General features: G+C 42.0%; 1 long non-coding RNA gene across 1 annotated transcript in view; it reads right to left on the reverse strand.

Annotated features, from left to right (window-relative positions):
- Positions 1–10,854: 10,854 nt before the first annotated feature.
- The window catches only part of LOC146844061 (uncharacterized), a 111,307-nt gene continuing 109,684 nt past the window's right edge, over positions 10,855–12,477 (reverse strand). The window contains exon 4 of the long non-coding RNA XR_014981122.1: positions 10,855–11,496. This is a non-coding gene — a long non-coding RNA (uncharacterized LOC146844061). The remainder of the gene's footprint in view (positions 11,497–12,477) is intronic.

A 12,477-nucleotide genomic window follows, 5' to 3' on the forward strand; every position in this document is an offset into this window, starting at 1 on the left:
AACTATGACAACACACTTTACGCTGGTGTCAACCAGAAACAGCTCAGGAAACTGCAGCCGTAGCCAGAATGTTCCTCCACATCCCCTGCCACAGCCACATCATACAACACCTCTGACACCTCCACTGGCTCCCTGTGAACAAGAGAATCACATTCAAGCTCCTCACACATGCCTACATAGCTCTCCACGATGCAGGACCAGCATATCTGAACCACCGTCTCTTATTCCACGTAACTGCCAGAAAGCTTTGCTACAACCAACTTGCCCTGGCCACCATCCCATGGTTTCACAGGACCAGAACCAGAGTAAGATACTTCTCCTACCTCACCGCCAAGACCTGGAACACCCTGCACCTTCACCTCAGGCATACCCCATGGCTGAACAAATCCAGGAAGGGTCTCAAGACTTTGCTCTTCAACTGAACCTTCACGCCCAGACAGATCAGCAGCCCCTCCTTAGCGCCTTGAGACTCTCATGGGTAAGTAGCCATGCTATGCAAACTCCTGATTGATTGATTGATTGATTGACTTTAGCATAGAAAGGCAAACTGGTGAGGGATGCACTGCGTCACACGGAAAGGACACTAGTTAATTTGGTTCAGTGTTAGTGGTGCATGGGATATAATCCTCCTTTGGATAAGTAGTTTTCCTTTTTCCACTTCACCTGTCTCTCTGCCTGGAGCCTTAGCCTCATAGACTTCTATTCGTGCATCAAGTCCGCGTGGCACACTTTGAAATTTTGTTTACCTGAATCCTTTAACTGCAGCATTGGATTGCTAGGGGGCTATACACAAAAGTAAACGTACACATGAGTAAATCTTTATGTGTAAGGTTAGTCTTATACTTTTGAGTAACTACTTTGGCTAGTCAACCTTTCAAAGTGTAAAGTTACTCAAAAGTGAAGACTTACACGTCCTCACCCCATGAATTCAGAGGATAGAGCCTAATTTACAAGTGAAAATTACCCCTTGCAACTTCACTTGTAGACAGAGGTCACTACCACTGGGGTGGGTATTTCCCTCCTATACATTTTTGGGAAAAGATTTAAAGTTTATTAAATGGAAAAAAAAATAGTCAAAATTTGTAAATTTAAATTAATTTAACATATTTATTTTACATGTAAGCCAAATTAAAAGAATATTGAGCATTAACATACTTATTAATTAAAATATATAACTATTTTGAATGTTTCGAATTTATTTAAAATAATTGTAAATATGCAAAAAGCCAACTGAAAGTATAACATTTATTTGTATTTATTGTGTAGAAAACATTATTAAAACATATTGCAAAAATGTTTTCATTAGTTTATAATAAACTAATATATATGTTTAATGTATATTTTTAATATTAAATTACATTTGTTTGTCTTCAAAGAAGTCAAAATTAGGTAATTTAATTTAACATTAGTTCCTACGGGTTATTATTTAGAGTCCCTGTCCATTACTTTTTAAGGGAGGGTGTTGCAGTACCAATTGTTGGCCATGTGTGGTGCTGGACTTACACCAAGTTTGAGCTGGAATACATTTACTACTGTTTCTAGTTCTTTTTCACTAAAGTAATTATAGAAATGCTGTTTGTGAATAGAAATTGACTTACTCATTTATGGGTGGGTGGGTCATGTCCAACCCTAAACCCCTTAATAATCTTCCCCAAACCTCTTCTATTTTCTCACATTTAGTAGTGAGTTTTCCTCATTTTCCAGCCACTTCCCCTGTCCCTCTCACATTTCCTACTAAAAAATGTATACCTATGTACTCCTCAGTTGGGCGTAGATATTTGCATATATCAGATAGTGTCATGTCCTTTAGGATAGTCCCATCATGTACATACTAACTACATACATTTTTGTCCCATCCACATGACATAACGGTTATACACAGGTGACCTTTTACCTAGTAGCTTACCTCTGTCTCTTTGAGACCAGGCTCTCGGAACCCTATCTCAATCCCTGTACCTGACATACATAAGCATGTCCCCAGGCACGGCAGATTTATTCTGTATAAATACCCTCCCAGCCGAGTATTGACACTGTGGAGCCGGTCCCGGGCACTGAATAGCGGCGGCCATCTTGTGTGTGGGTGGGATTGACAGCGCTCTAGTTGTGCATAAAAGGGGTCCCGGTTTGCCCAGCGCCTGACTGTGTGACTGCTTGAGCACCTCCTGAGGCGGAAGCCGGGAGGCTGTGTTGCTTGGCATTGCTTGTGATTTTACTTGTTTTTAAAATTGCTAAATCGGCGTTTGATCCACTTTTTAACAACTTTGGCCAATCTAGCTTGATTTAATACGCTGTTTCACCCACTTCGTCCCCCCTCTTTCCCGCTGCCCTGGGCCACTCCCAGCCGAGTATTGACGCTGTGGAGCCGGTCCCGGGCACTGAATAGCGGCGGCCATCTTGTGTGTGGGTGGGATTGACAGCGCTCTAGTTGCGCATAAAAGGGGATGTCCACGTCTTCGTGCAGCAAACGCGCACAGCGGACGCACCTGACTCGCGCCGGAGTCGCGCCAGAGTCAGGCCCATCTACGCCTGTCCATGCCAGGACGGGCCTAGGGACACTGGACCCGGCTCCGCTTCCTGCTATCCCTGTCCATCATGGTGCAAGCTACATATACACTGGTGAGGAGTTAAAACGGCTTAATTACCACCCCCCCCGCACAGTGCACTGCATGTGTATTGCCAGTTCATAATTTTAAATGCACCCACTGCGGCTTTATCACGGGCTGAATGTCAAGGTGTAATCAACTGAAAGCACTACATAAACGGGGTAAACCGAGGGGTAGAACTAGGGCGGTTAAAACTCCCTCCTCCCTCACAAAATTGCAGTTTTGGAGTGTGAACTGTAGATCACTTCCAAAACATAAGACCAATATTTACGACTTTGTAGTAGACGAAAATCCTGATGCCATGTTTCTTACAGAAACCTGGCTTCAGGTTAGTTAGGGGCCTGATATTGCCATAGCGATTCCCGACGGTTATAAACTGGTTAAAAAAGACAGAGTGACTGGTAAAGGAGGTGGCATTGCGATAATTTTTAAGTCAAATTATACATGCACTCTTGATGCTTTTCCCATGCTTGGATGCGAAGCCGGATTCTTTAAGCTCACTATTAGCCCCCAGTTTACTTTGTCTGGTCTCCTGATTTATCGTCCCCCCGGTAACGCTAACACCTGGATAACTTCCTTTGCAGACATTATTGCTCCTCTTTCCCTGAAAGCGGCCAACTTTTCCATTCTTGGCGACCTGAATCTCCATCTGGAAGATACTCAATGTAATGTCGGCAAATTGTTTTTATCTGAATTGGAAGCCTTAAATATCTTATTATGCAATTCTGGGCCTACACATTCTGCCGGGCACTTATTGGACCCTGTCCTTTCAATCCTTCCTTTTGAATGCTCTTTTCCTGCCCGTCCTTTGGAATGGTCGGAGCATTATGCTGTACACTTTGCCTTATCTCAGATAGAATTTCAAAATAAAAACAGCAGCAGTAAGGGTGTGTTTATACGTCGTTGGCATAAACTTAATACTATTGATCTTAACGCACGTTTATCGAATACTTTTCCTAATACCAACACATCCACATCTGTATTAAACTCCGAAGTATTCAAATGGCTGAATTCTGCCATCGATGAACTTCTTCCCTTAACACCCAAAAACTCTTCATCTCATCGACCTCCGGCACCTTGGTTTTCTGATGATCTAAAACGCATGAAATCTAGTTGTAAGATTTTTGAGAGAAAATGGAGACGTTCTTATTCTGCCTCCCGTAAAACAGCCTATAAGGAAGCCCTTAGGGACTATCATCATCATTGCAAAATGGCCAGAGCTGCCTATGTTTCGAACACAGTAACCAATGCCCAAAATTGTCCCCGTACTCTCTTTTCGGTTGTGAAGAAATTAACTGGAGCAGATACGGTACCAGCCCCTCCCGCACTGGAAGAGGCTCAATGCAATTCTATTGCAAATTTTTTCATATCCAAAGTAGAGCGCATCTAGGACTCATTAAGTCCTTCTACATCTAATGATACATCTCTGCCAGAACCTATTCTGACTCCAGATGTTTCACTCCTCACAATGACGAAACTTGCAAACTGGTTACCCTTTGATGATGCCTCTTTTTCCCAATGCCTAAATAGTATTAAATCTGGCTCCCCACGGGATCCGGTACCTGCCAAGTTTTTAAAACTACTTGAACTCAGCCCACGTCAAGTGCTAATGCAACTTCTCAACTCTTCATTACTTGAGGCATATGTTCCACAGGAGTGGAAGCATGCAATGATAATTCCTTTATTAAAAAAGGCTGGAGCGGACATCACCAACCTGTCTAACTTCAGACCAATTTCATTGTTCCCCATTCTATCAAAGATCCTGGAAAGGCACATTAATACACAATTGACACATCTTGTGGAGAGCTCGGGCTTTTTACATCCGTCCCAATCAGGCTTTAGAGCGCATCATTCGACTGAAACCACACTCCTAGGAGTCACCGAGAGTCTGCGACACAGTGTCGAGCGCGGAGAAACATCAGCCTTGATCCTTCTTGATCTCAGTGCGGCGTCCGACACTGTGTCTCATTCCATCCTTCTCGCGACTCTCCGGTCCCTGGGAGTAGAGAGTGCGGCTCTAGCCTGGATAGCCTCTTTTTTAAAAGATCGCACTTTTCAGGTGTTTTCTGCTTCTGCTTCTTCTACAACTTATCCCTCAGCGTATGGTGTTCCCCAAGGGTCGATACTCAGTCCCTTATTATTTAACATTTATGTAAGACCCCTAGCTACTATTGTGGAGGAAGCCGGTCTTACATTGTACTCCTACGCCGACAACTCACAGATAATTTTTTCTCTCTCTAATGAAGAGTGCAACAACACCTCTGCTCTGAAAGAAGGTCTGATTCGTGTTTTCAAATGGATGAAGAGTAACTTTTTGAAACTTAACGGTGACAAAACCGAGGTTGTGATACTAGGCAAGAACAAGGATCTCTGGGGTCCCCACCATTGGCCCAATGATATGGGACCTACCCCACAACCTGTAACTGCAGTCCGCAATCTCGGATTTCTCATTTGTGAGAAACTTACTATGAGACAGCAGGCTGTAAAGGTGGCCTCTATCTGTTTTGCCACCTTGAGATGGCTTCAGAAGATTTTGTGGATGTTGCCTCTCTCCACACAAAGAACGGTAGTCCAGGCGTTAATTGTTTCCCGCCTGGACTATGGCAACGTCCTATATCTTGGAGCCGACCTAACAACCATAAAAAAACTTCAGGTTGTGCAGAACGCTGCTGCTCGACTGCTCTGTAATGTTCCTAGGAGAACATCTGCTTCCACAGCACTTCGTGACCTTCATTGGCTCAAAATTCCAAACAGAATTAAATTCAAAGCCCTGTGTCACGTTTTTAAAATTAAACACGGCTCAGCCCCAAAATACCTTCAGGGCCTTATCCAGGCCTATAAACCCAGTCGAACTCTAAGATCATCAGTACATGGTGATTTTTCTGTTCCCAGATTTAGGCTGACAAATATGGGAGGCCGTTCTTTTGCCTATTTAGGTCCTAAATTTTGGAATGCTCTTCCTGTGACCCTAAAGACAGAAACCAATCTCTTTCGTTTCCGCAGGGGACTTAAAACTTGGCTCTTTCAGCAGTAATTTTGTAGCCCAGTAAAATCAGCTTGCTATGTTTTCTTCATCAGTCTGTCCCTTGAGCGCCGGGAAACCCACTGTGGGTAGCTGCGCGCGTTAGAAGTTTAAATAAATAAATATAAAGGTCACCACTTTTTTCTTCCATGGCCAACAGCCAGCTGTGCATGCGTTTTTTGTTTAGAAAAGGATTAACAAAGGATTAGTAAATGTTTTCAAATGTATAGATCCTAGAAAAACCCCAGATTGACCACTTTAGTATAAAAGACCCTCACTCCCCCATAGAAAGACAGAGGAGAATTCCTTCCAGGCTCGACCGAGACTCTGCAGGCTGATCGTTCGAAAGGCAGAAAACTGACATCCCTTGCTGGATGCCGTCCTTGACGCAGAGACGGGGTCCTTCATTCAGAACCATCAGGTGAAGGGTTATTACTTCCCTGGGAAATTCTTGGCTCCATTAGGATCCATTAGGATCACACCAGCACTTACATACACATGCATCCCCTACATATCTAGGCTAGGTACATTTGGAAAGGCTACGCATCGTAGAAGTATGTCAATGCTATTGTTTTGTATAATCTGATGTTATTCATCTTATTAGCACTATGGTAGAAATGTATCTGCTATTTACGATATTGGTGCTAGCGATCACATTTGTCTGCTCCTGTCTTTTGATTGTTGCAGTGAATATGTTTCATACTGGACTGACGCTTGACCAATAAATAACTATTGAAACCGTTCCAGTTGTCATTCTATGTGTACTCTGGGAAAAATAAGCACGAGTGACTGAGCGAAAGATACCGTATTGATTTCCACGATATCTGAGGAATCAGGGTTGTCATGTTCGGTGGTTACCAGAAACTACGCACTTCACTGTAGAATACAGGGGGTGGTAGTGGCACCGGAGCTAGCTGGTCTAACTGCTGCCTCATCCTGTGGGGTTGTCTAGAGTCTGTCTACACACCAAGCCCTCAGTTTGGCTCATCTAAAACACACAGGTACTGAGGGGATCCCAGGAACTACACAACAATAGGTGAGGCAGAGGCATTGACCTCCACATGTAGGTTTGTGAATGGCATTTTTCTGTACATTAGTAGTATTATTGTAGTGCAACTAAACATACTACAAAACTGAGCCTCTGAATAGGTTCCTACACGAAGATAGGAGCATTTAAGTATAGTTGGCTTCTGAAATCATGGAAGCTAAAAGAGTAACTCTTTTTACAGCACAGAAACAAAACTTAAAAACAAGGCGTTGTTTCTGAGAAACAAAAAATAATCCCTAATTCTCAAGAAGTATTCTCCCTGTGCATTGGTAAGGTAAGGTAATATTTATTTTGCTTGATTAATTTAAATCTTTGCAAATACATAACAACAAGATTCCCTTATACACAATTAATAGAAACATGAAAACAACGATTAAAAGTTCATCAATAAAATATTGCCAGTTTGTACAATGTGCCGTTCTGCAAGACAATGAAAATACATCCTTATACTTCAGAGAGAGCTGAGCTAACAATAACTTCCCTTGGTTGAAATGCAGCATGACGCAGCATAACCAAGTACGTTGATCTAAGCTGGTGGGTGTCATTAATTTAAAATGTTAATGCAACTATAGGAAACTACTAAGTTCATTTAACATATAAAATGCGTTTTCTGAACCTATAGGCAGTACGTTAAAGTGATGCTGCAACTGTAAAGTGCTATTACTCACTTATAGCGGGTCCCTTCAGATGTCCTTGTAACCTTATTTTTTACAGAGTTCAGTGTACGACAAGTTTTTGAGTCTCTTGGTTGCCGTCTCAAAGAATTGTGAGCCAACAGTTAAGCTGAACCTCAACAGGGTTGAAGCAAAGCTTAACTGCCTGCCTACAGGACCGGGTGCCATGATACCTGAAAAAGGGACATAACAAGGTGCCTCTTATATCCTTTGCATTGCTGACTTTGTTTATTTTTTTCTACCTGGATCCTGCATGGTGGTCCCAGTCAGGACGAATAAAAGCCAGAAAGTCTGCTCTAAATTAGACAGATGCTCACACACTGATGACAGTGTGGCAGATGAACTGGTGGGTAAAGGTTTCTGATGGCAGAACCAGCTGAAGCTTAGAGGTCGGAAAACGGGGCCTCATTTATGGCATTTTGGTGAAGGGCACCTTGCTGCCCTGCCCTACACCAAAGTGAAAGGGCAGGAAAGCACCTTATTTAAACAATACAGTGCACTCCTGGACTTTCTGCATGCGCTGGCGCCGTTTTGGCAGCCTAGCATCAACGTAGGCAGTAGGAACCACGCATTTGTGGACTGCATAAACGTCGGGATCGTGCCAGACTGATTCCGAGCAACCCTTCTGGATATGTTGCCATATAGGCCAGCTAGCTCCCAGTGCCCCCATAAGCACCCCCAAACCTAGACAGGTAGCAGATGGTTCTGACCTCCACTGAACGTGACAACCCTGATCCCTCAGGAATCATGGTAACAGATCTAGAGCCCTTTTGCTCAGTCACTCGTGCTCTCTTTCTCTTAGAGAAATATATATAGAATTCACAGAGGTACGTTTTCAATGTTTATTGAACCAACAAGATTCTTGTATAAAATATATGTGCTGCTATGATCAATAGACAGTAGCAAATTAAAATTATTAGAAGTATCAGGACAGTGAACAGAATAAAAAGTTCCACCATTGTGCTGAAACAACAATATATATATGCAAGCTTACATAAAAAAAATATATAAAAATCTGGATTACTCCTACTATGCATACCCTAATCTAAGCATCTAGGTTGTGTGTGTTCTGCCAAAAATCCCCGTACTGGATGATCAAGCCCAATTACCTGATGGGAAAGAATGCAGGACCTCTTTCTTGGTCACGAGATGGACACCCCTCGTAGAGATATCAGCAGGCTGCTGGGCTGAAGCATCAGCTTGTAGAGACCGTGCAAATGACAGCAAAGTGTTCCTCTGCCAACACCTGGAAACTGATGTTTATTTATAATAAAAAGACATCCTTGGGCCGTGATCTTGATCAGACTGCCATTGTTTGTGTGTTTTAGATATCTATGTCGTCATATGTATGAAAACAATAAGAACAGTTGCATAACATATGAATAAACATGGTGTCACGGAAGTATGATAGTGTCCTTGGGAAGTTGATTCTGTAAGCAAGCAAAGTTTCCAAGAAACTAATCCAGACTGTCATCATGTAAAAGTGAAGGCAACTTTAGGGAATACCAGTGTACATGTGAAATTGCAGGGCCCGATTCACAGAACTAACTTAAGACGAAATCATAAACTTACTACCATTTTGGTATTCACAGAAGGCACTTACTCATTTTGGTATTCACAGAAGGCACTTACTCATGTTGGTATTCACAGAAGTTAGGAGTCCTAACTTTAGGACTCCTAAATGCCTTCTGTGAATACCGAAAGTCTTAAAATTAGGATTTTTCGCAGTTTAGTAGTAGTATAGTTAGGACTCCTAACTTTAGGACTCCTAAATGCCTTCTGTGAATACCGAAAGCCTTAAAATTAGGATTTTTCTCAGTTTAGTAGTAGTATAGTTAGGACTCCTAACTTTAGGACTCCTAAATGCCTTCTGTGAAAACCGAAAGTCTTAAAATTAGGATTTTTCTCAATTTAGTAGTAGTAAACTTAGGACTCCTAACTTTAGGACTCCTAAATGCCTTCTGTGAATACCGAAAGCCTTAAAATTAGGATTTTTCTGAGTTTAGTAGTAGTAAAGTTAGGAGTCCTAACTTTAGGACTCCTAAACTGAGAAAAATCCTAATTTTAAGACTTTCGGTATTCACAGAAGGCATTTCGGAGTCCTAAAGTTAGGACTCCTAACTTCTGTGAATACCGAAGTGAGTAAGTGTCTTCTGTGAATACCAAAATGAGTAAGTGCCTTCTGTGAATACGAAAATGGTAGTAAGTTTAGGATTTTGTCTTAAGTTAGGTCTGTGAATCGGGCCCGCAGTGTTTCCTTCCAGGCCTAACTGAGACACGCGACAGAACCCTTGCACCATGGGGCAAGGTGCCTCCATTGCAGGCAGGATTGTTTTGGTGCAGAAAGGGGCGTGGAAAGAGGAATAAATGAGGAGAAATTAACATATTTCTCCTTGTTATGCCTCACCTCGGGAGGCAAATGGATTTGACGCTTCCCCACGTTCACATCACTTTGTAAATTTGGGGCAGCGTCAAATTCCTTGGGTGTTGCATGAGAAAACTCACTGCAATGCCCGTGGAACTCCTCCCAGGTGCAGAGTGAGGTGATACAGCGATTTGCTCTACATTGCCTTACTCATGATTTATGAGGACGGCTTTACATGGGCTCATAAATCTTTAGGAGAGCCCTTTATCACGCATGAACCACTTTACATGGTATAAAAGTGTAGCAGGGCTCTCATAAATAAGCCCAACTTAAAGTGAGGCAAGGGAGCCACAGGTTGTTGGGCTTGAGTCCTGCCAATTTATGGTGAGTCTCCTACTCCTCCAAACCTTAACTATCACCCACATCCTATCCTTGCCCATTATTTAACTCAGGGATTAACAATGTGAACTGCGGTACCGTACAAGATAATGACACTTCCAATAGCACTAATGCTGGTGTGAATCTGAACAGATGCTCTAGGTTTGCGAGTCCAAATCTCAGCATTCATTCAAGGTTAAATATGTGTGGGGCGAACATCTACATGCAATAATGGTTACTGAGTAATGGGGGAATCTAAGAATTCTGTTATGGATAATGAGTGATGGAGCAAGCCTGACCATACATGAAGCATTCCTGAGTGATGGGACAAACCTGAACATGTGATAGTGATAAGTCTTGGCAAACTGGGGGCATTCTTGGCAGTGTTGCTCACCTCTAATTTATGCTTGCCCATGCATCATGGTAGTCATTCTTAATATATTGTGGGCATTCTTGGCACTTTGGTGCCCTGTTGTTCTATAATTATTGAACTAACATACTATTGGTAATTTTGAGTATTTTTATAGCACACTGCTGTCAGAGGCTTTCCTTATACTCACTAATCCATGCATCAATGTATAGTTACTACTGTCATCCACCAGGCATGCATGCAGTCACTTCTTTGAGAATTCATCCATAAACTCATTCATGCCCTCACTCACAGGCTCTCAGTTAGATACTTATCCATCCATTGACACATTCCTACATTCCCCACGCATCCAACCATGCTATAATGCACAGAGACTCTGAATCAAGACCATGACTTTCTTTGCACGTTAACAATGAGAGTTTAATCACAAAAGCTGAGTTAATGAAAGTACTTTGGGGAAAAATACAAGTCCCACATTGTCTAAGCAGCTGCACAATCGAAAAGAACTTGTAAGAGTTAAAAGTGTTAAAGAGAAGAAGCAGAAAAGAAGTGCAGAAGAATCATCATCATTAAAAATGACAGTATTGGAACTGGCAAATCTGAATAAAACAAGCTGGGGATCTTTGAAGAAACATGCTAGATGTATTTTTGAAGACAAGATAAACCTTTATCAGCATTATTACACTTTCCATCCCACAGAAATGGAAATGCCAGGAATAATACGAATTACAGAAAAAACGACGACGGAGAACTCTTGTTATCACAATACTTATTCACTAACGTAATTTCTTAACCAAGAAAACTAGAGATTGCATTGTTGACATGAGGCGGAAACATATCGCCCGCTTGAGTTAAAGACGGAGACCAACTTGTTCAACTCTCGCCGTTTGCTCCAAATCTGATGCCTGTATGGACTAGACGTCTTCCGCCGGTTTATTGTTGCACAAGTCATCAGGACAGCAGTCAAAGATCTTGACATCAATATCTGTGGATAGGGCTTTACACCATTCCTCCGTTGCGCAGCCTTTTAAAGTAACTGTAGAAAACAACAAGATCATTAGTTTGTTCGGCTTTCATTTGCTTCTACAAGGAAAGGACATGAATCGAGAATGAAACATGGTATTTCCCATCTTCTCCTTCCTCGTCCCATTGCTCCCTTAGGCCCTTAGGGGCATATTAACAAGGGCTTTATCTCCGCTTTTGTGGCTTAAAAAGCCAAAAAAGCGGAGATAAAACTATCACCCTATTTACAAGAGGGTGCTAACATGCATAATCGCATATTCAATTCCAAGTCTTTATTTCGATTATTACATCATAAAAGACAGCATAATTTAATAAACACACAAAAATTTGGGGGGTACAGAAGGTAAAAAGAGGGGATACAAAATCTCGATGTATGCAGCCGATGTCACGTTACTAGCAGCAATATTTAAGAATAAATAAATAAATATGTTGTGTAATAAAAATCTCATCAGAGGTTTAAAATTTCCTATTTATACAATGAGTCGTAATTTGTTAGTGCGAATAATCCAAGTCCAATGGAGAAATTTTGCAACAGCAATAGTCACAGCTTGGGATGTATTCGTTTTAAGACACCGCAGCGCCTCGATACCTGACCGAAAACCCATAATAAGACAAATTGGTTTAAGCCAGACCCGTCTAGGAGTTTTATACTCTGGACAAGTAAATAAAATGTGCACAATATTTTCCAGTTGGGCTGGCCAAAAAGGACACTCAGGGTTTAGGCCCTGTCGCCATTTGGCGACAAAAGAGTTTACAGGAAGGGTACCCACCCTGAATTGGTGATAACGTTATCTGTCCTCCACAACTGTAATGCAGTCCCAATATTCTTCAAACAAAGGGCTGTCTTTAAGTGCCAAAAAATCCAGAGTTAAAGACGGGCCAATGCTAGAGCCAAAGCTTTTTTCGAATACCACCTGCCAGTATAATTTTGTTTAAATTGTTTTAGGGGGAAAAATGTGTAAAGTGGGTTCTTCCCAGTGACTTGCTAGGCCCA

This window comes from Triturus cristatus, chromosome 4_1 (genome assembly GCF_964204655.1).
Source record: "Triturus cristatus chromosome 4_1, aTriCri1.1, whole genome shotgun sequence".
NCBI lineage: Eukaryota > Metazoa > Chordata > Amphibia > Caudata > Salamandridae > Triturus > Triturus cristatus.